The following is a 25,336-nucleotide window of genomic DNA, read 5'->3' on the forward strand; positions in this document are numbered from 1 at the left end:
TCGGAATCCACTTTAACGGACCTTACTAATTACCAAGCGAGCTAGTCCTCAGCTTGTTTACCTCGACTCTGATTAACCCTCCACGTGGCTCTCCGTCCGAGGAACACTGACCTCTCGCAGCCTCTCCCTTTCTACGTCTGTCGCGCAAAAAATTTCACGACCAGCTTAAAACGATCGATGCGATTAATTCTGCGCGACGTGATTTCACGAGAGACGCGTGCCGTCTGCGTTTACTTAGATAATTGAAAAATTTCGATCTTCGAAAGGGAATGGAACACGTGTATACCAGCATTCAGCGAAATTGAACTTACCAATCTTCATATTTTCAATGATGTAAATCCTTGAATGGATATACTTCATAAAATTACGTTGAACCTTGTAACCTAGTTGCACTAGGCCCTTTCCTTCGATTTTCGCCTAAAGCTCCTTTCAAACGAGCGCGGCCCAAAGACCGTAGTCAAAATCGCGTCAGAACTTGTCCATCCGAGCTTAATGCTGCTGGCATAATTCCCTTCAAGGTATCCCCCGTGCCGCGAAGCGAAAGAAATCCGATTAGCAGACCGCACCTAAAGACCGTGATTCATAAAAACACACGGGATTACAAGGGGGCGATGATAATCGGTGGTGTCAAGGGAGTCCAGATGAGGGATGAGGGACTACGATTTCGTAAATACTACCATATTTTTTAATATCTTATCATTCTTTCGATTAATAATTTGATGGACGAGTGGTAGCCATATGAACTGGTCTCTTAGGCCATAAGTCCTAGACAGGTTCTTTGAGGCACTAGGTACTGGTAGGTCCTCTTTGGATACTAGACTGCCAGACCTAAATTACTCTTCAGGTCCTAGACTTTCAGAGCTAAATTTCTTATTGATCTTAGACTTCTCAGGCCTTCTAGAGATCGCTACTGAGTAGTTCATCATAGGCCATAAGTCCCTGACAGGTTCTGTGAGGCACTAGGTACTGGTAGGTCCTCTTTGGGTCCTAGACTGCCAGACCTAAATTACTCTTCAGGTCCTAGACTTTCAGAGCTAAATTTCTTATTGATCTTAGACTTCTCAGGCCTTCTAGAGATCATTACTGAGTAGTTCATCATAGGCCATAAGTCCCAGACAGGTTCTTTGAGGCACTAGGTACTGGTAGGTCCTCTTTGGGTACTAGACTGCCAGACCTAAATTACTCTTTAGGTCCTAGACTTTCAGAGCTAAATTTCTCTGTGGTCCCAGACTTCCAGACCTTCTAAATTTCTCTTTGGTCTTTAAACTTTTGTTAGGTTCTATAAGTTGTAGAATCCATATGAGTCCTATGCTAAGTCAGACCTGATGTCAGACCTAAGTCCGGACCTCCTTAGTTTCTCTTTGGTCTTAGACTTCAAACCTAAATTTCTCTTTGGTCCTTAAACTTCTGTTAGGGTCTATAAGTTGTAAAATCCGTGAGTTCTATGCTAAGATCACCCAAATGTGGTCTATTGATCTTCTCCATTATTCCGTAATGAAAATCACTGTAAATTTGTACGAAACTTACTTTCTCATATTTTACTATAATTCACTGTTAAGACCATCCACGAAGCGTTCTAAAAGACATCGAAACCAAAGAAACGAGGAAGAAATGAAACACTTTTCGACCTAAAGTAGATCCGAAGTCATTCGAAAAGATTTTGCGCGAAATTTCCACTGGTTGGAAACTTCATAGCGAGATAAGAGTGGAGAAATGTTCAACGGTCCATTAATGAACGATCGTCTCCCATTTGTATGCACGTTTCTCTATGTTCGCGGCGGAAAAATGCATTTTGAGCTTCGCCTGGCGTGTCCTCGTGGAAAACGAATAATAATAGTAACAAAAAAAGCGAGAGGAAGGTAGAGAGCGGAGGGGGAAAAACGAAGGATCCGGATGCAACGGAGCGAAACATCGTACAGCCAGAGGGCTGAGCGTCAACCGAGTTTTTCAGCGGCATTACCGATTTATATTTTACGCCGGATTTGCCGCCGGATACGTGCATTTTTAGCGCACATCCTTCGAGCGAGTGGCGGATGCACCGATGCACCCTGTCAAACGTTCACTCGCAGCGAAAGCCTCGTGTTTTCCACCCCTCGTATTCATTTTCTTTTTTCCTGATTTCTACGCCGCTTCGCGCTGTCTGTCAGAAGGAAATTGCATTTTTCAAAATTAACCCTTTCTCGTTGCGGAAGATTTTTCCGCGAATTACGCTGCTGGAATCTAACCTCAATAATTTCGAGTATCGAGTTTCTGAATTTTGCCGAACGATGGCGCTTCGGGAGGGACGGAGACCTCTGTTAATATTTGCTAGTTATATTGTGCTTTTATTCCAATTTATTCTGTATTTCTTTCAAGTAAACATGGGTTGACCTCTTCACTAGTTTGATTCCGAATTTAATACAAGTAGATTGATACAATTCTCATACAGGTCTGATACAGGTGGAGTTACCACAAGTACAGGACTCAAACTTTTATAGATGATCTTAAGGTTTCCATGTGCTGAAAGTTGTATACAGGACATTTAAAATCAGCTGGCAGAATAATAATAATCCTAATAGAAAAAATGCAACAGGTAAAAATTATTTTTTCCTATCATCAACAGCAACCAAGTTATTCAGACTAGTTTAGGCCAGTCCTAAGTGCCTCACCCTGAATGGACTATGAACTGAGCCTCATCTAACTTAACCTACTTAACCTAACCAAATGATTAGTATCATGTGTCAGACTTGACCTAATCGAATTTTAGCCTGATGCATTTTCTCCTACCATCAACAGCAAGCAACTTATTCAGACTAGTTTAGGCCAGTCTTAAGTGTCTCTCTCTGTATGGACTATGAACTGAGCCTCATCTAACTTAACCTACTTAACCTAACCAAATGATTAGTATCGTGTGTCAGACTTGACCTAATCAAATTTTAGCCTGATGCATTTTTTCCTATCATCAACAGCAAGCAAGTTATTCAGACTAGTTTAGGCCAGTCTTAAGTGCCTCACCCTGTATGGACTATGAACTGAGCCTCACCTAACTTAACCTACTTAACCTAACCAAATGATTAGTATCATGCGTCAGACTTGACCTAATCAAATTTTAGCCTGATGCATTTTCTCCTATCATCAGCAGCAACCAAGTTATTCAGACTAGTTTAGGCCAGTCTTAAGTGTCTCACCCTGAATGAACTATGAACTGAGCCTCATCTAACTTAACCTACTTAACCTAACCAAATGATTAGTATCATGCGTCAGACTTGACGTAATCAAATTTTAGCCTGATGCATTTTCTCCTACCATCAACAGCAACCAAGTTATTCAGACTAGTTTAGGCCAGTCTTAAGTGTCTCACCCTGAATGAACTATGAACTGAGCCTCATCTAACTTAACCTACTTAACCTAACCAAATGATTAGTATCATGCGTCAGACTTGACCTAATCAAATTTTAGCCTGATGCATTTTTTCCTACCATCAACAGCAAGCAACTTATTCAAACTAGTTTAGGCCAGTCTTAAGTGTCTCACCCTGAATGGACTATGAACTGAGCCTCATCTAACTTAACCTACTTAACCTAACCAAATGATTAGTATCATGCGTCAGACTTGACCTAATCAAATTTTAGCCTGATGCATTTTTTCCTAACATCAGCAGCAACCAAGTTATTCAGACTAGTTTAGCCCAGTCTCAAGTGCCTCACCCTGAATGGACTATGAACTAAGCCTCATCTAACTTAACCTACTTAACCTAACCAAATGATGAGTATCATGTGTCAGACTTGACCTAATCAAATTTTAGCCTGATGCATTTTCTCCTATCATCAACAGCAAGCAAGTTATTCAGACTAGTTTAGGCCAGTCTTAAGTGCCTCACCCTTAGACTGCACACATACTGTAATGGCGGACAATGAACATATTTATTTATTTACTTTTTGAAACCTACTTTTTGTCAGCTCGACTTTTGTCAGTTTGTAATAAAAGATGAATTAAAATTCGTTTCATTCCACCCAGCTCGCAAAGTTAGCTACGTCGAAAGTCAGAAATAGTTGTTGAGGGTGATTCAAGTTAATAGCAAATATGCACCGTTCCAAAACGCGTCCAAGTTTCAGCAGGTTACACGAAACTCCAGCCGCTTCCAAAGGAACATCTGAAGTAGCTTCCTTCTTAACAGTTTTCCACACGCGATCGTGTTTGCACGCGCGGCTAAACGTGTCTTCGCCGCGCAGTTAAGCGTGCACGCGCGCGCAATTTCACGTGTAAACCCCGTCGCCGGCGGAGTAGGGTGTCTCTGTGTCTGTTGATGGGCGACAGCGGCATGAGAGGGAGCGAGAGAGGACGAACAAGCGTCCTAGATAGTCGACGCTTTGTATTTGCCCATTAATAGTGAACTACCATCCTAGGCTGGGTTGCCTAGTCGGCGCTGAGAAATTAGCGGAGGCGCTAATTGTGTTACGTAACCTAGTTAGCGATGTATGCACTTGGAAATTCGAAGCGAAGATCCAACTCCGCCCGCCCACCACCGATATAGCCCCCTGTCGAACGACAGCTTTTTCGCCCTAATTAGTTGGTAACCCCGATGTTCCTTCTTCAACTTTGCTCCTTCGAATTTGGCTGATCTGACATTTTGTTGGAATTCTTGCACAGGATGCGTTTTACTTTCTTCGGTTTTAGGGAAATTATGAGAACTTCGGAAGCAAACTGACAAAGGGAGAACCCTGGAGATTTTCACTCCCTATGGTCCTTCTAACTTAATGGCGATGGATGAACTTTGGACTGGGCGTTTAATGGGCGGCGGTTGTAATGCTTGCAATAATAACAATAACCTTTGGGAACTTGAAGGTTTTGACTCCTCGGGGTCCTTTCATGTAAATGGCCAGTATACCATTTCGTGTAAAGTGCTTAGAATAGTTACTGTAATAATAATCATCTTTGGGTAAGATTTGAAAACTTGGACTCTTCAGGGTACTTCCGAATGAGTAACAAGGGATTGGAAGTTTATACAGTATTTACACAGTATGCCCAAAAAATAACGGGACTTTTTAAATAAGAAGAGAATTAGTTATTTTGCCAGAACCAATTTTTTAAATTCAAAATACATCCCTTCATCAATACATCGCTGGACACGCTCACACAACGTTAACATTTTTTTATGTCATTTTGCGGAATCGCTTCAAACACCAGGATTGCCTGGACATCTCTTTCTACGCAGAGATTATGGTGCGTGGTATTGCAGCGCGGGGAGTTACGGTGCGTGGAATTACGACGCGAGCAACTACGACGCGTGGAATTATAACGCGTGGATCTACGACGCGTGGAAATATGACGCGTAGGACTACGACGTGTAGAAATACGACGCATAGAGTTACGTCGCATGGAAGTAATAAGACGTAGAATTACAACGCGTGGAATTGCGACGCGTATAATTATGGTGCGTGGAATTACAGCACGTAGAAATACGGCGCGTGGTACTACAACGCGAGGAATTACAACGCATGGAATTACGACAAGTGGAATTAATAACGCGTGGAATTAATAACGCGTGGAACTACGACGCGTGGAATCACAACGCGTGGAACTACGACGCGTGGAATCACAACGCGTGGAACTAGGACGCGTGGAATTACAATGCATGGAAGTAATAACACGTAGAATTACAACGCGTGGAATTACGACGCGTAGAATTATGGTGCGTAGAATTACAGCACGTAGAAGTACAGCGCGTGGTATTACAACGCGAGGAATTATAACGCATGGAATTACGACGCGTGGAATTAATAACGCGTGGAACTAGGACGCGTGGGACTGCGACGCGAGGAATTACAACGCATGGAATTACGACGCGTGGAATTAATAACGTGTGGAACTGCGACGCGTGGAATCATAACGCGTGGAACTGCGACGCGTGGAATCACAACGCGTGGAACTAGAACGCGTGGAATTACAACGCATGGAATTACGACACGTGGAATTACAACGCGTAGAATTACGATGTGAAATTACAATATTCGGGCCTCACACGAACGATCCTCTTCCACAAACGTTCCATAACACCCAGATAATATTCGCCATTAACATTTTGTCCCTGTGGAACGAATTCCCGAAGTATAATTCCTTCAGAATCGTAAAAGCAAATTAACATTGTCTTCTCTGGGGACTTCTGGAATCGCAACTTTTTGATTTTGGAGAGCCTGGAGATTTCCACGTAGCACTTTGGCGCTTTGAGGTTCATACTTGAAGCACCAGGTCTCATCACTAGTTACAATTGATTCCAGGAATGTACAGTTTCGTCTGGCTGTTTTGGTAAGATCTCGCAATATTCAACGCGAGCAATTTGTTGCGCTTGCCCGCCATTTTGTGACACGGTAACGGAAGGTTCTGTCGCATTAAACGCTATAAGTTTACAATTCGTTGCTTGATTCCAATAATGATTGTTCTGTAGGGGAGATATACTGTTTTCAGATAAAATATTATTTTAATAGATGGTGCTTTTCATTAAATTTAAAAAGTTCCGTTACTTTTCATACCGTGTTACTTTTCATACTTTTCATACGTAGTAATTATACCAATTATTTGCGAAAAATTTCGTTTAAAATATGAGAGAAATTCAACGTAGGTTTATTTGCTCGAATGTTTTGAAAATGTCGCGTATCTTATGTTTCTCGAGTTGGCGGAGGTTTTCAGTCGGTAAATTTCGAGTCGTTTATCGGTCGAACGGCATTCATGAATTCCGCCCACAGTTACCGAAGATGGCGAAGGCCACGAGAAATTCCGAGGTAGTTCGCTTTGATGCGAAACAGGCGAACCATTAAAAAACTCTCGAAAAAACTTGAATAATTCCTCGCCCTCGAAAAGGATGAATAACTGGTAATCTCGAATTCCTGAGCAAAACTGAAACATTAAGAGCTTCCGGTTCTCAAAGGGAACGATGCATTAACAATTCCGGAACTCTGCCGGAATTCTCACGGAATCCAGCGACGTCGCGAATCGAACGAAACATAAAAGCCGTAACATTATATCATTGTTTTCAATTAAGAGATCGATGGATTCCAAGTTCGAAATCCTTCCATTAAATGGATTTAAACATCAATTCGGGAACATCCGGTCGAACGAGCCTGACACATGACTGATAAATGCAACACGGTGCGCCCGCCGCCATAATAAACACCTTTTTTTTAAATATTAAAAACCCTTTCGACGCGGCCCCCATCATCGGATTTGCCGTTAAGCCGCGTAATGGCGGAAAAGTATATTATGCCGGCCGAGCGTGGATAAGCCGAGCATATTACCGTCGAGCGAAACCGCGTTGTGAATCGTGAATATAAATAGGGAGTTGAATGCGAACGCGAACGCGTGTGCGCGCTTATTGTAACAAAAGTGTTTCGCGTTCTGTGAATTCTCTGCACGGTTATAATAGTCGAACACGGCTGTTCGCCGACTTAACCTAGTTCGCGTAATGGCTGAAAGGTAACAAACTGCAGTTGCCTAACCTAACTTTTTGCCTTCAATTACCTATGACCCTTCACCCTATCCTTGAAACCGGTTGACACAGGAAACTCAAATATTTTTTAAATTATTCATGTTTGCATTAGAGGCTGCAGGCTCGCAATAATGTGGTTATTATTATTTCAAAGGAGATTCTCTTCGAGGGAGATGACTTTTGGGGAAGATTCTCTTTAGGGAAATGGTATGACGTTGCATAGTCGTTTTCGAATGCAACGCATTTTAACTTGTGGGGATGTAATATTTAATATCTTTCAGCGTGCCGCAATTCAGGAGGTGATATTTCAATGTATAGGATTTCAACGGGTAGAAATTTATCAAGTAGGAATTCAACGCATGAGACGTTAACGTATAGGGATTTGATGCAGAGAACTATAGCGCGACGAATTATACTGTGCTTACTTTCTATATGTGAGAGGTACGCATGATGATACAGTGCGATGAAATACTGCGCATGGAATTAGTACGCGTGGAGATACTATGCGTGGAATTACAACGCATGAAGATACCAGACGTGACGTTACAATGCCTGGAATTAGCACACGTGGTGATACTATGCGTAGACACACCATATGTGATGTTACAATGCGTGGAATTACCATACGTGAAGATACTACGCGCAGAGATACCATATGTGACATTGCAAAGCGTGGAATTAGCACACGTGGAGATACTACGCGTAGAGATACCACGTATGAAATTAGGACATGTAGAAATACCAAGCGTGGAATTAGCACATATGGAGATACCATGTGTGGAACTAGCACACGTGGAAATACTGCGCGTGGAGTTAGCATATGTGGAGATACCACGCTTGGAATTAGGACATGTGGAAATACTACCGTGCGGAGATATCCAGCTTGGAATTATCATACTTGGAAATACTACGCATAGAGGTATCAAGCTTGGAACTACCACACGTGGAAATACTACGCGTACAGATACCAAGCGTAGAGTTACCACACGTGGAAATACTTCGCGTATAGATGACAAGTGTGGAATTACCACGCGTGGAAGTACCACGCATATAGATACAGTGCGTGGAGATTCTACCGCGTGGATATATCAAGCTTGGAATTACTACGCGTGGAAATATCAAGCTTGGAATTACCACGCGTGGAAATACTACGCGTCGAGATACAAAGCGTGGAAGTATCACGCGTGGAGATACTACGCGTGGAGATTCCAAGCGTGGAGATACTACCGCGTGGATATATCAAGCTTGGAATTACCACGCGTGGAAATACTACGCGTAGAGATACCAAGCGTGGAATTACCACGCATGGAAATGCTACGCGTAGAGATACTAAGCGTTGGAATTACCACGCGTGGAAGTACCACGCATATAGATACTTTGCGTGGAGATACTACCGCGTGGATGTATCAAGCTTGGAATTACTACGCGTGGAAATATCAAGCTTGGTATTTCCACGCGTGGAAATACTACGCGTAGAGATACCAAGCGTGGAACTACCACGCGTGGAAATACTACGCGTAGAGTTACCAAGCGTGGAATTACCACGCATGGAAATGCTACGCGTAGAGATACTAAGCGTTGGAATTACCACGCGTGGAAGTACCACGCATATAGATACTTTGCGTGGAGATACTACCGCGTGGATGTATCAAGCTTGGAATTACTACGCGTGGAAATATCAAGCTTGGAATTTCCACGCGTGGAAATACTACGCGTAGAGATACCAAGCGTGGAACTACCACGCGTGGAAATACTACGCATAGAGATACCAAGCGTGGAGTTACCACACGTGGAAACACTACGCGTAGAGATGCCAAGCGTGGAATTACCATGCGTGGAAGTACCACGCATATAGGTACCATGCGTGGAGATACTACCGCGTGGATATATCAAGCTTGGAATTACCATACGTGGAAATACGACACGTAGAGATACCAAGCGTGCAATTACCTAGCGTGGAATTATCGTAAAGATCAATGTAAAATCTCCTCGAACTAGTCTTCAGCAATAACCACAAAGTTTCTGATTCCCACCAAGTAGAAAGTAAAATCGAATGCCATCATCAATAATCTAGAAGGTGTCATCGAGTGAATAGAGGTTAGTACCTATTATGCGATTGCTCGTTATTGTTTTACGATCCTGGCATGCCGTCCGCAGGCTCGAAGGGTGGTTGGCTCTAATAAAATCAAAGTACCAATGGCGTCTGTGCAGGTCCCTCGATTCTTGCACGAGGGAGACACGACAGTGGTGGAGTGGGTAATTGCACGCTGGCTGGACGTGTTAATTTTACGCGAAGCTGTTGACTTCTGTCCTCCTTGCGGTGAAAATAGCGACGCTTGCTTCTTGGAAGGTGTTTTTGAGCATTCTGGCTGCGTGCCGGATTGATGGTAATTATTCCAGTGGTGGTACGTGTCAGGAAAGGCAAGCACTCGTTCGTCTCTGGAGGATGAGTGGTGATGATTCGACGGTGGGGCGATGAAATAATTATTTCTGGCGTGTTACCCGGCAGTATTCGGAACAAAGCATTTCTAACACGTAACCGTCTAACGATCGAGTGGGTCTAACGTTTCTTCAGATATCAGTTTTTAGATATGGGACTTTGTAATCGATACACAAACACGTTCCAGAAGTTCGGGTCACGACTCTGATCTGTTAGGTTAGGTTACACCGAACCGTTTTATCCCGAAATACATTTTGCAGAGTCAATAAACAAAAGTGTCGATATGCATCACGCTCGAAGCCGAACGGGACTGCAGAACGAATAAATATTCGGATAGCAGCCTTTATAAGCGGATAAACATCTCGATAACTCTCCTCGCGGATATACGAGCCGACGAGAATGCGTACTACTATGTTCTCGACACAATGGAAAACGCGAATCCTCTTTTGGCCTCCTTCCGATATCGCTCGATGCAACTCGAGATCCCTCGATACCCTCTTTTGTGTTTGTTTCGTGGACCCGGAATGTTTCCTTGGCCTGATTGAAACGTCATGATTGCTTTGCTCCTTCGATTTGTGGATCAATGCCACACAATTAACCGTCCGATTATTCACTGCCATCTGTTACTTCGTTTCTTAATTCTCCTATGACCGGTGCAAGTAATAAAGGAACCACTTGCCAACAATTTGTATCTGTCTACCTCAGTAACCAAGGGTTAACATCCTGAGATAACCAAGCAGGCTAAAACGTAGCAAGAAAAGCCATAACCTCGACGGTGATAAACATGGAATGAGAAATTGGCCGCGGCACGAGAAGAGGGATAAACACGGCGCAGGAACAAAGAGACTGCGACAAGGACGAAATTCAAATCGAATAAGACGCGGCAGAATCTGGTGAAAACCGGCGTGCCACGAAATGGAGGCAATAAAATCGTTCAAAGGGCGTCCCGTCTGCTCGAGACGCGACGCTGCAGGGAACTCGATGCCCTGCCCATCCTCTCAGCCGTCCGTGGGCTAAATGAAATAATTTCTTCGAGAACGATTTGTTTGCCGGCACAATAAAACACGCGCGACCGATGAAGATAAAGGAGAGAAAGGCTCGATTGGGCGTCGAGACGCGACCTCTCTACCGATGAATGAGACGGGCTCTGGAGAGGGCGTCCATCGAAATCGAAAGACAAGTGGGTAATCCGCGTGGCTCCGCGGGAACAGAGAAGTCCTAGAGGATATCGAGCGACGCCGTCAAAGAGAATTCCACTTCGTATTGTACATGGCTGTTTGCATTGTACATTTGCGTTCGGCTAGAGGAGTCTCCGATACCGATAGCCAAAGCGTCGATCATCCGATTTTCTTTGCTGAAGAATTTTCTATGTTGAGTGATTTTTTGTCTTTGAAACTTCATACGTGGGGATACTACGCGTAGAGATACCACGCGTGGAATTAGGACATGTGGAAATACCAAGCGTGGAGACGTCGAACGTGGAGTTACAGCGCGTAGAGATATCAAGCACGGAATTATCTCGCGTAGAGATATCAAGCGCGGAATTACCACGCGTGGAGACACCAAGCGTGGAATTACCACGCGTAGAGATACCAAGCGTGAATTTACCACGCGTAGAGATACCAAGCGTGGAATTCCCACGCGTGGAAATACTATGCGTTGAAATACCAAGCGTGGAATTACCACGCGTAGAGATATCAAGCGCGGAATTACCACGCGTGGAGACACCAAGCGTGGAATTACCACGCGTAGAGATACCAAGCGTGGAATTCCCATGCGTGGAGATACCAAGCGTGGAATTTCCACGCGTAGAGATACCAAGCGTGGAATTCCCACGCGTGGAAATACTATGCGTAGAAATACCAAGCGTGGAATTACCACGCGTAGAGATACCAAGCGCGGAATTACCACGCGTGGAGACACCATGCGTGGAAATACTATGCGTAGAAATACCAAGCGTGGAATTACCACGCGTAGAGATACCAAGCGCGGAATTACCACGCGTGGAGACACCAAGCGTGGAATTGCCACGCGTAGAGATCCCAAGCGTGGAATTATCACGCGTTGAGATACCAAGCGTGGAATTACCACACGTAGAGATACCAAGCGTGGAATTCCCACGCGTGGAAATACTATGCGTAGAAATACCAAGCGTGGAATTACCAAGCGTGGAATTACCACGCGTAGAGATACCAAGCGTGGAATTATCACGCGTAGAGATACCAAGCGTGGAATTACCACGCGTAGAGATACCAAGCGTGGAATTTCCATGCGTGGAAATGCCTAGTGTGGAATTAGCACACGTGGAAATACTACCGCGTGGAGATATCAATCTTATACTTAATAAGTAAGTTATCTCAAATATTTTAATTAAGATGAGTTCATCTTATCTGTGGAGACACTTAAGTGTACCATTTAGAATTTCTACAAAACGAAAGATTGACCCACTGTCAGACAATACCATAGAGTTGGTCATTGAACGTTTTGTACGTTCGGCTGACCTGAATGTCGCAAGGCAAGATTAGATTGTTCGTGGAAGCAAATGGCAGAGGTTGCTTAGTCTTTTCTATCAGAATGTCAGAACGAGGCGGACAACGAACCATTCATGCGAAGACAGAAGAAAGAACCATGGTACTGTTCTGAACCGCCATTCTGACCCGGCGAAAGGAGGAATGAAGGGTAAAGTGAAAGAATAGGGGAAACGAAGTTAAAGGTATGGAGGAAACCGAAGCGAGACCGGCCAAAGGAACATGAAGAGATCCAAAGTATTCGAGAATGGACCGTAAAAGAGGAAGTCGAGAATCTGGCCACTGGTTTGCGCACAAATTGGATGTTATCTCTCGGCAGCTGGGGACAGAAATGAGACTGTGTAACGCACACAGACGGACACTGGCATGATCAGATGAAAAGCTACTAAGCGCAGGTCAACTGATTTTGGCGTCGAAGTCCTATACATTGTAATTTTATTGTTGGGAGGAGCATTGTGATTCTCGGGGATTAGTATAATTTGATGGGGGGACGCTATGGGTGCAGTTGATTAGGATCTGGATTTACCACGCTTGACGTTACATTTCGTGGAAATACCACGCGTGGAATTAGGACATGTGGAAATACCACGCATAGAATTAGCACATGTGGAGATATTACGAGTAGATATACCATGCGTGGAATTAGCCCGCGTGGAAATACTACGCATGGAAGTAGCACATGTGGAGATACCACGCGTGACGTTACATTGCGTAGAAATACCTCGCGTGGAATTAGGATATATGGAAATACGACGCGTGGATTTAGGATATGTGGAAACACCACGCGTGGAATTAGCATATATAGAGATACTACGCGTAGATATATCATGTGTGGAATTAGCACATGTAGAGATACTACGCGTAGATATACCATGCGTGGAATTAGCATTCGTGGAAATACTACGCGTGGAAGTAGCACATGTGGAGATACCACGCGTGATGTTACTTTGCGTAGGAATACCACGCGTGAAATTAAGATATGTCGAAATACCACGCGTGAAATTAGGATATGTCGAAATACCACGCGTGAAATTAGGATATGTCGAAATACCACGCGTGGAATTAGGATATGTAGAAATACCACGCGTGGAATTAGCATATGTAGAGATACTACGCGTAGATATACCATGCGTGGAATTAGCACGCGTGGAAATACTACGCGTGGAAGTAGCACATGTGGAGATATCATGCGTAATGTTACATTGCGTAGGAATACCACGCGTGGAATTAGGACATGTGGGACTTGAGGATTGGGGTACGTATGAAGATAGGGACTTGTGGATGTGGGAATATAGGCACATAGGTGATATAAGCATGTAGGTGATATCACCACATATGTGGTATAGGCACATAGGTGACACAGACACATAGCTCACATTGCCACATAGCTGCTATAAGCACATATATCATATAAGCCATAGCCCATATAGACTCATAGGTGGTCCAGGTGTACAGGCATTTAGGAAACTGAAGATCTAGAGACTGAGTCACTCAGCTATTTCAAAATTTAACTATCTGAATGTATAAATGTCTGAAGTCCTACGTATTCAGTCCTTTACATACCCTGATACCTAAATGTCTGTTGAATATACATACACATCTTGATGTCACGTGTCCCACACGTCCTTGCACGCCAGATTACAGAGTTAGACCACCTTTGCTATGTATGGTCTCCATTACACGGTATTCAAAACATCTTGCTAATCCAGAAGACCTAATCCCGTTCCTAGACATCATAAATCCTTTCATCAGCATTGAACCTTTGACCGGCGAACTGTGTTAAGCACAAAGTGTCCTTTCTTTCCTAACACTGTCCACGCTTTTCACGTACCCCTCGGTGCTGGTTCAATTATCTGGAGCACGATATTCCCTCCTTTCAGGTGGGGAATAATTAGATCTCCCTGGACGATGTCAAGGCGAGCGTCCACTTTGCCTCTGTTCTACGTGGGCGTAGGACTTTTTGCAAGTCAAAACCGCGTCTAATTATTCAGCGAAATCTCGAGTCGCCGTGTCGCGTCGCGGCGCCGTGCGACGCGTCGTTTGATGTAAAATAATACGCGCGGTAATGGAGCCGGAAGTCACGCGTTGTTGTACACCACGCGGAATGGTAGGCCGTGGTCCTGCTGGGGGAAGGCTGGAATGTAACTGGGGGGAACAGGACGAAAACAAAATGGTGGAAACTCGTTTTACATGGGAATCTTTTACTGCACTCATTTTTCTTATTTCATTAAACTTTGAGGTTGCTCTTTATTTTATATTGAACTTTAAGGTGTTATTCTTCATTTGACAAACTTTGAAGTGTTCTTTACTTGACAAACTTTGAGGTGTTATTTTTTATTCTACTTTAAACTTACGGTGTTACTTTTTATTTTGCTTTAAACTCTATTATTTTTTTTTTTGTGAAGGAGGACCTTGCTGTTTATTTCTAATTATAAACCTGGAAAACCTAACCTATACTTAAGGTAAATTCTTCTTTTTTAGATGCGACGTTCTTTCGTTCTATTTTGTACGAAACTTTAAAACTTCCTTCTTAATTAACTAACTTTAAATCGGTAGATTATTTCTTAGGATTTAACCTAACCTAACATGAAAAGTTTTAACCTCAAGATTCTTTTACTTCCTTTTTCTTTTTTTTTTAAATTCGATAGTTTCTAAAAATGTGCGAAGCATTAATTTTTACAAGATTCGAAGCAGACTGGTTTTAAAAATAAACTGAACCTAATTTTAACTTAAAAATTATTCTTTCCTGACCTCAAGTATTAAATATGTAAACAATGTATTAAATATGTAAAAATGTGAAGTATCAAAATTACTTCTAAAAATTTGCAGAACATAAATTTTGACAAAATTTGATGGAGGACCTAACCTAACCTAACGTAACTTTAACCTAAAAATTCTTCCTCTTTTCTACCATAAATATTTAAAAAATAAAACTTCGCAGAACATAAATTTTGACAAAATTTGATAAAAGACTTAACCTAACCTAAGTTCAACCTAAAAATTCTTCCTCTTTTCTACCATAAATATTTAAAAAATAAAAATTCGCAGAACATAAATTTTGACAAGAAGTGAAAGATTAATAAATTTCGATTAATAGTAATTTATTAAGATTTGAAAACGTGGAGCATCGTACGGATAATATCGAGAAGGATATTAGACTGGACGCGTGCTTACTTATTTATTGTTAACAGCTGGAAGCCAGCCGCTTTATGCAAGAATAATAAATGAGCTTGCTTGAATATTTATAGGCAACACTCGCCTCATTCATGTTTCCAGAAGGGAGTCATAAATTAATATTTAAATTTATACTGAAAGCGCTGATGAGAAAATCCCTGGCCCTCGATCACCTACGGGGGATTACGTTGTTTATAAATCATGAAAAACAACAGATTGCAATCTCCTGGACAATGGAAATCTATCATCATTGAAATGTTTATCGACTGATCACGATTGCATTGATCACCGATATTAATTATAACGTAGTGACGTGCAACATCGAAATATTGTAAATGATTTATTTTAATATCGTTTTGCAACTAATGGACGTTTTTTGTTACGATATCGCGCAGCGAAATTGTTTATCAGTTTGTTAAAAAACATATTTTTAATATTTGAGACTGTGCGTAGACATAATAACTGTTTATACGTGATATGCTTTTAACAGAATGATCGAACAAAAATGTCCATGTCTTTAACTAAATATTGGAAGGGAATTTTGAATTGCAACCACATGAAATATAACAACGTTTATTTATCCGTGTCCGTTTGTTTATATTCCACGTGCCGTTGAAATAGTAAATAATCAAGAGTGCTTCCGTTTATTAAATAAACACATAAAGTTACTCTCTAATTTTATCTCAGCTTCGTTAAGAAATTGCAGTGTGTATAAACATTACATTATTTATTTACCGATGTTTGAGAAGAGCAGTAATGGTATTTAATTATAATTAAAAGGGTTTCATTATTGAACGACGAACCGATAATTCCACCGGAATTAAGAAAAATGTTTGTGCTGTTTCAATTACTTTTTATTTAAAAATACTCGAGGAGAAATGTAATTAGCTAAGTTGATCTGATGCTTCTGAAAAGGTCTTAAAATAGAAACGGTAAAAAATGAATGAACCTCGGAAATTCATTAGAGCCGCTCTTAAAATGGACATCTGCAAGTGTTTGAATGTTTAAACAAAACTTATTAAAAATTTATTTCTGTGTACACTCATATATTGCAATTTTATAATTTTGGATACAAGGAGATATAACGCGTGGAATTATCAACCGTGGAAATGATATGGGTAGAGATACTACACGAACAAAAACTACGCGTAGAGATATCAAGCGTGACGTTACAACGCGTGGAAATATCATGCGTGCAAATATTACGCGTGGAGGTACCACATATGACGTTACAGTGCATGGAAATACCACGCATAGAGTTACCAAGTGTGGAGATACCAAGCGTGGAATTACCACGCATAGAGTTACCAAGTGTGGAGATACCAAGCGTGGAATTACCACGCATAGAGTTACCAAGCGTGGAGATACCAAGCGTGGAATTACCACGCGTAGAGATACCAAGCGTGGAGGTACCAAGCGTGGAATTACCACGCGTAGAGATACCAAGTGTGGAGATACCAAGCGTGGAATTACCACGCGTGGAATTACCACGCGTGGAATTACCATGCATAGAGTTACCAAGTGTGGAGATACCAAGCGTGGAATTACCACGCATAGAGTTACCAAGCGTGGAGATACCACGCGTGGAATTACCATGCATAGAGTTACCAAGTGTGGAGATACCAAGCGTGGAATTACCACGCATAGAGTTACCAAGCGTGGAGGTACCAAGCGTGGAATTACCACGCGTAGAGATACCAAGCGTGGAGATACCAAGCGTGGAATTACCACGCGTGGAATTACCACGCATAGAGTTACCAAGCGTGGAGATACCAAGCGTGGAATTACCACGCATAGAGTTATCAAGTGTGGAGATACCAAGCGTGGAATTACCACGCATAGAGTTACCAAGCGTGGAGATACCAAGCGTGGAATTACCACGTGTAGAGATACCAAGTGTGGAGATACCAAGCGTGGAATTACCACGCATAGAGTTACCAAGCGTGGAGGTACCAAGCGTGGAATTACCACGCGTAGAGATACCACGCGTAGGGATACCAAGTGTGGAGATACCAAGCGTGGAATTACCACGCGTGGAGATACCAAGCGTGGAATTACCACGCGTGGAATTACCACGCATAGAATTATTAAGCGTGGAATTACCACGCATAGAATTACTAAGCGTGGAATTGCCACGCGTAAAGATACCAAACGTGGAATCACCACGCATAGAAATACCAAGTGCGAAATTACCGCGCGTGGAAATACTATACGTAGAGATATCAAGCTTGGAATTACCACATGCGGAAATACTGCGCGTAAAGATACCAAGCGTGGAACAGCTACCATGTTATATTCCTAATACACAGCATCAGATTAAGAGAATTAATTCGAAACATTAATTAATATTACATTTATTAAACCTTCATTAAAGATATGATGATATGCACCAATTTCACCCACAGCAATTAAAGCATCAATCAGCACAATAAAATTTCCATGAAAAGTTAATGTAACGTTCAAATTAATTCCAATCACGATAATGGAAACATAACAGAAGAAAAAAAAAAGTTCACGTCATAACCATCTGCAGCAGGGCTCTTCTGAGTGCAAATATTATGCGAGTGTGTCGTAACCTGTGCGACAAGCTGGCAGCACAGTTAGACCCCGTTTGACCTCCATTAATAACGAACGGTTTATTCACCGTAAATATGTAAACATAATTAAGGGTCTCGTTAACATGAGCAAACGATGGAGACCCTGGCTTTCACCGTTCCTCCTCACAAGGAGCCCTTAACCTGACAGTCAGCCATGGAAAATGGAAAGAGGCTGACTTTTTGATCGAATGCCACCCCCGTTGCTTGTTTGCTGGACCTCCCCTTGCACGGATGTTAATTATGAATATTTAATTTCGAGTTACGCCGCTTCCTCTTGCCGTCTTCTTCGAACCAATTTTCTGCACTGAGGCCGCAACTTGCAAATCGCTCAAACTTCCGTTGCATAATTGATCGACTCGATTAATTACGGGGCTGTTTAAACTGCCGCGGCGTTGAAATTTTTAGTCGAAATGGAGAGTTGCGTGGGAGATGCGGTGCGTGGAGATAACAGGTGGAATTTTAGGAGGCGAGGAAATAGGAAGCGTGGAGATACTGCGCGTGGAAGTAGCACGAGTGAACATATGTGTGGAGGATACTATGCAAAATGTTTTAATGCGTGGAAATGCCATATAAAGAGATAAAACGCTATATACTATATACGGAAACACTATACAAGGAGTGCAGTTACCAAACGTGGAAATAATATACATAGGTAGAGATACTACAGGAGGAAAACCTACGTGGACATATCAAGCGTGATGTTACAATGTATGGAAATATGCGTGTAACTACTATGCGTAGAGCTACCATACGTGACGGTACAGTGCGTGGAAATACCACGCATTGAAATACTACACGTAGAGATACCAAGTATGGAATTACCGCGTGTAAAAATTCCAAGCGTGGAATTACCAAGTATGGAATTACCGCGTGTAAAAATTCCAAGCGTGGAATTACCACGCGTGGAAATACTATACGTAGAGATATCAAGCTTGGAATTACCACGCGTGGGAATACCACGCGTAGAGATGCCAAGCGTGGGGTTACTACGCGTAGAAATACTACGCGTGGAATTAGCACATATGGCGACACCACGCGTGGAATTAACACATATGGCGACACCATGCGTGGAATTAGGACATATGGCGACACCACGCATGGAATTAGGACATGTGGAAATACTACCGCGTGGAGATATCAAGCTTGGAATTGTCAAGCGTGGAATTACCAAGCGTAGAATTACCAAAAGTGGAATTACCAAGCGTACAAAAATAGCAAGCGTGGAATTGCCAAGCGTGAAATTGCCAAGCGTGGTATTACCAAGCGTGGAATTGCCATGCATGAAATTACCAAGTGTGGATTTGCCAAGCGTGGTATTACCAAGCGTGGAATTGCCATGCATGAAATTACCAAGTGTGGAATTGCCAAGCGTGGAATTGCCAAGCGCGGAATTGCCAAGCGTGAGATTGCCAAGCGTGAAATTGCCAAGCATGGAATTGCCAAGCGCGGAATTGCCAAGCGTGGAATTGCCAAGCGTGAGATTGCCAAGCGTGGAATTACCAAGCGTGGAATTGCCAAGCGTGGAATTGCCGAGCATGGAATTGCCAAGCGTATAATTGCCAAGCGTGATATTATATAGAATGGAATTACTACGCGTGGAGATAGATGACCTAACTCTCCATTCCTAAACGAAATTCAATCACTTTTCAACTCGATCTTTCACACTCAATTTCAAAGTTAAATATTCAATCTTAGTATCACTCTTTCCTCTTTTGCAGATGATTCGTTGTTTTTCAATATTGAAGTGCTTTCCGAAAGCGCAGAAATTTATATTCGTGATTCCCCGGAACTGAACACAGAAACGAAAAGCTAGTGCAAGAAATATCCATCCTCTGAATTATGAGGTGAATCCAGCCAGCGAACTTTTCGGAAACTTCGTAGTCCCGGTCACACTTTCTTCCTGTTTTTTAAATTGGCCGTGCCACTTCCGTCTTATAAATAGCCCGCTTCCGTCGGGAACTTTTCTGTCTCGCGGTGGATCGCTTTCAGCGCTGTTCTTGCCTTGTCGTCTCTGTTCCCCTGTCATTTTGATGGAAACCTTCATGAAATTTTCAGGTTGACACCATTGTTTCATGTTTCGTGCTCTTCGAAGAAGTTCCTTTGTAAATCTTTCCGACGATCGACTTCATCGAATTAATTAGTAATCTACAGGTTCGTGCATTAAAGTTAGAACCTAACCTAACCCATACTAACCTAACTCCGTAAACTAGGTTAAGCAATCGCTCAGTAATACAGAATAACTGAGGAGTTAATTTCGCGGAGCAACGAACATTAATAACTTAAAACCCGATAAATTCCACCTACAAATCACGTGATACGAAATTCCACGTTAGTTTTTCAGCCGTAGTTTATTAACACGCATTAACCGCGTCAGACAATGCGGCAGAGAAATTGAAACAACGGTTTCACGATTCCTTTTCGTCTGTTACTCACATAGTCCACATATTCACGTGTTTATGACTCAAGATGGACGTAATGACGCTCGGCACCATCCTAGACCCGTGAATTTTCAATGGCAACCACACCGTAAACAGAATGCGATATTTCCCAGCGTGAAACAATAACGACCCGCCACGGTCACAATGTGTGCACCGTTGTTCCGTAATATCGCGTCCATCCTCCCTCCTGGCGCCCTCCTCGCCAATCCTCCGTGCAGCCTGTTCTCTCCTCTTTTTTTCGCTTTTTGTTTTTTGTTCGCCGCTTTGTCTTTCTCTCAGGCCGCTTGCGCCTGTCTGCTCCGGGAAAATCGCGAAAATCCTGAAGCGTGATTTGCATTTTGCCGAGGATCGACGGGAATCGCTGGCTCTTCGTTTCGGGCTTGATGCCATGGCGACCGGGAGTGTGGGGACGTTGTAGAAAGAATTCTATGGTGGTAGAACCGGCCCGATTAATTATGCGTTTTCGTTCTTTTGGAGGCGAAGGTGTCAAGGGGTGTTTCGGAAATTTTTAGGGATTTAGCACTTGTGGTATTTCAATACTTGGGAAATTCGGGGGAACAGTGGGGACTTGGGGAAAATTTGTGGAGATTGGAAAATAGAGGTAGTGAACGTGGAATTATTACGAGTGAAGATATCAGGTGTGGAGATACCAAGCGTGAAATTAACACAAATGGAGATATTAGGCAAAGAGATAGTAAGCGTGGAATTACCATGTGTATTACCAGTGGTATTACCATGAGTGGAGATACTAGGTATAGAAATAGAAAGCTTGGAATTACCACGAGTGGAGATACTAGATATAGAAGTAGTAAGCTTGGAATTACCACGAGTGGAGATATTACGCACAGACATAGTACGCGTGGAATTACTACGAGTGGAAATATTAGGCACAGAGATAGCAAGGGTAGTATTACCACGAGTGCAGATATTAGGCACAGAGATAGCAAGGTTGGTATTACCACGAGTGGCGATGTTAAGTATAGAGATACCAAGCTTGGAATTACTACGTGAAGAGATACCAAGTGTAGAACTACCACGCGTAGAGATACCAAGCGTGGAATTACCAAGCGTTGAGGTACCAAGCGTGGAGACACCAAGCGTGGAATTACCACGCGTAAAGATACCAAGCGTGGAATTACCAAGCGTGGAGACACCAAGCGTGGAATTACCAAGCACTGAGGTACCAAGCGTGGAATTACCACGCGTAGAAATGCCAAGCGTGGAATTACCAAGCGTGGAATTACCACGCGTAGAAATGCCAAGCGTGGAATTACCAAGCACTGAGGTACCAAGCGTGGAATTACCACGCGTAGAAATGCCAAGCGTGGAATTACCAAGCGTGGAATTACCACGCGTAGAAATAGAAGCGTGAAATTACCACGCGTAGAAATACCAAGCGTGGAATTACCAAGCATGGAATTACCACGCGTGGAAATAGCAAGCGTGAAATTACCACGCGTAGAAATACCAAGCGTGGAATTACCAAGCATGGAATTACCACGCGTGGAAATACCAAGCGTGGAATTACCAAGCGTAGAAATACCAAGTGTAGAATTACCAAGCATGGAATTACCGCGCGTGAAAATACTACGTGAGGAGATACCGTTCCCTGTATTCGGTGTATTAAAAAGAACTGCTGATCTGGTTTCACCAATCAATTAACCTAAAATATGACCATGTACCTTTTCCCTTGTCCCATGTACCTTTTAGTTTGCCGTTCCAAACTAAAATCAGAATTGTAACGCGAAAACTAATTCCTAAAAATTCGGTATTATTCCAAATGAATTTATGTCCATGTAAATTTTCATTCGTGCTCCGCCGTCGTATATCGGATGCGGAGATCGAACGAAGCTAATAACAGAGCTCTCGCGTGCTAAACGAGAATTTATGCCGCAAATTTGTAGTCCGGCTGATTTATAAATTTCGTTACAAACGAAACGTCTCCTGTTTCCTCTATGCCTTGTATCGTGACGGGTCATCGAAACTGTGGCTAAACTGTTGCGTTGAACAGCGCACACATCGTAGAAAGAGAAATACAGAAGCTTTTACAACGGGAATAAAAAAAGGGCGTTCATTGATTGCGAACGTCAATCGTTGATCGTTGTCGCAGAAAAATTTAATGGCGTCGAACCATTATAAAAACTCGACTGTAGGTCTCTGGCAATTTTAATGGACGTCAAAACGAGCATTCAATTACCGTTGCGACCCTGATGTGTTCCATGGATTCGTGCACGACGGGAATGGGTCTACCTCCATTTGTAATCCTGGCTTTCGTGTCGTGTAAACATTCGGACATCGAGGCAGGCACAGCTTGTTACACGCATATTCGGCAGAGTTGCCGAATGAAAAGCTTGCCATTTGGAAACGACTGGAAGATGGGAAAAGGCCTTTAGGAAATAAAGAACTTTGGAGTTGGATGATTCGAGTTCGCGAACTTACAGGGTGTCTCGCAAGTGGTGCAACTTCTTAAAGGGGTTGTAGATCCTGACTTTTCCTTCGCAAAAGAAGCTTCGTTTTTTAAATCTGTTTTAATTATGCTAGTTAGATGTCCTGTATAGTAACGAGGTTTCCATCTTATGTTACAGATATTTGGATGAAAATTTAAGACTCATTAGAATAAAAGTCCGAATTGTCTCAAACAATTAGGTAACTTAATATTCAGGCTTAATGTGATCATTCGTATTGATCAATCAGTTAAATTTGCACTGTGATGTATTTGTCAGGTGCCCCATTCAGTGATCCTTGATTATACACATTATAATTACAATTGAATTAACAATTTATTTACGGTGAAAATATGAATCTGGTTTACATTCAAACTGTAAAGTGTGTCACAAGTGCGTCATAGGTGCGTCATGACTGTGCGACCAATGTGTGGTAAGTGCGTCGTTGGTGTGTCACGAGTGCGTCACAGGTGCGTCAAGAGTGCGTGATCAATGTGTAATAAGTACGTCACAGGTGCGTCATGAATGCGTCACAGATGCGTAAGGAGTGCGTGATTGGTGCGTCATGGGTGCGTCAGGCGTGTGTGACCATTGCATAGTAAGTGCGGCATCAGTGCGTCACTGATGCGTCACGGATGCATCACGAGTGCGTAACCAATGCGTAGGAAGTGCGTCATTGGTGCGTCATGAGTACGTCACGGGTGCGTCACGAGTATGTGACCAATGCGTCGTAAATGCGTCACCAATACATCCTAAATGCGTCAAGAATGCGTTACAAATTACATCAAGAGTGCGTCCTGAATGCGTCACCAGTGCGTCGTGAATGCGTCACTAGTGTGTCATGAATGCGTAACCAGTGCGTCATGAATGCGTCACCAGTACGTAATAAATGCGTCACCAGTGCGTCATGAATGCGTAACCAGTGCGTCATGAATGCGTCACCAGTGCGTCGTGAATGCGTCACCAGTGCGTCATTAATGCGTCATCAGTGCGTCATGAATGCGTAACCAGTGCGTCGTGAATGCGTCATCAGTGCGTCGTGAATGCGTTACCAGTGCGTCATGAATGCGTCACTAGTGAAAATAGTGCAAATAGCTTTGTAACCTAAAGTTAAATAGTCAAAAATTGACACAAGCGCAGATATCGACACAAGTGCTATTAGTATTCCCGCCAGTACTTTTGCACCCAGTCAGGAGTCATCGTTCGCAAGCCTATAACCGCATTCCCAGCTTCTAAGATGCTAAAAAGCACTTTCCGCGAGAGCACAATACGAAAAGCGACAAACGGCAAAGACACTCGAGCATGCGAGTGCATGCGTGCGTCCTACACGTGTTTCAGCGCCAAGAACACGCGGCACTCGACGGTAAAGTGCACACGGACAAGGGATCAGAGGGCTGGCAGGTCGATCGATGAATGCAGGTGGATAGATTTGTCGGATACACGTGGTGTGAAAGCCTTCGGTCGTGAAACGGAATCACGTAGAGGTGGACAGAAAGGCTACAAGCACAGAGCCATAACATTAAACACAAAAATAGAACTAGACATAGTAAACAATTGTTCGTTCAATCGTTTGTAAAAAAATATCTGATCGTTTATTCCGAGCTTATGAACCCCATTTCCACCCTCGTATGCTTGAAAAAAGGACCCTTTAGACCATACAGGTGCAGAGCGAAGACTGCAGCGTTTTTCGCGGTTAAAAATTCAACCGGACGTCCTGCTGCTAACGACGATACAAAGAAACAACGTAACTTATGGCGGTAACGGTTAACGAGCTCAAGAACAAGAACGGACGAATGTAAAGAACAGCGACGAAAGAGGGACGGAAAGGGTTTTGTAAGGGAGAGGAAATCACGAGGTCCAAGGTTCTCCACGAGCATGAATAATTTTCACCCAGGGAAAATAATTTAGGAGCCCAGAGGCTTCGCGACTCTTCCTACGAGCACGTCCGGTTTTGTCCTCGCGCTTCCGGAATAACCAGGTCCACAGGACGTGGGTGAGTGGTTGGTTACCGGCTATGGGGTGGTCCAATTACGGGTGAAAGTCAACTTGATGCAGTCCGCCTGGTAAAGAGTTTGTTGAGAGGAAAAAATGACATTGCGGACTTTACGTGGAGATATTGTGGATATTGGAAGAGATACTAGGTATAGAGATAGTAAGCGTGGTATAATATTACCACGAAAGGGGATACTAGGTATGGAGATAGTAAACGTGGTATAATATTACAACGAGTGGGGATAATAGGTATAGAGATAG

At 42.9% G+C, this 25,336-nt stretch overlaps 1 protein-coding gene across 5 annotated transcripts in view; it reads left to right on the forward strand.

The window, feature by feature from the left end:
• Window positions 1-25,336, forward strand: part of LOC100884026 (uncharacterized) — a 392,036-nt gene that overhangs the window by 243,587 nt on the left and 123,113 nt on the right. The gene's annotated exons all lie outside the window — the stretch shown is intronic.

The sequence above is a fragment of the Megachile rotundata genome, chromosome 16, assembly GCF_050947335.1.
Source record: "Megachile rotundata isolate GNS110a chromosome 16, iyMegRotu1, whole genome shotgun sequence".
Taxonomy (NCBI): Eukaryota; Metazoa; Arthropoda; class Insecta; order Hymenoptera; family Megachilidae; genus Megachile; species Megachile rotundata.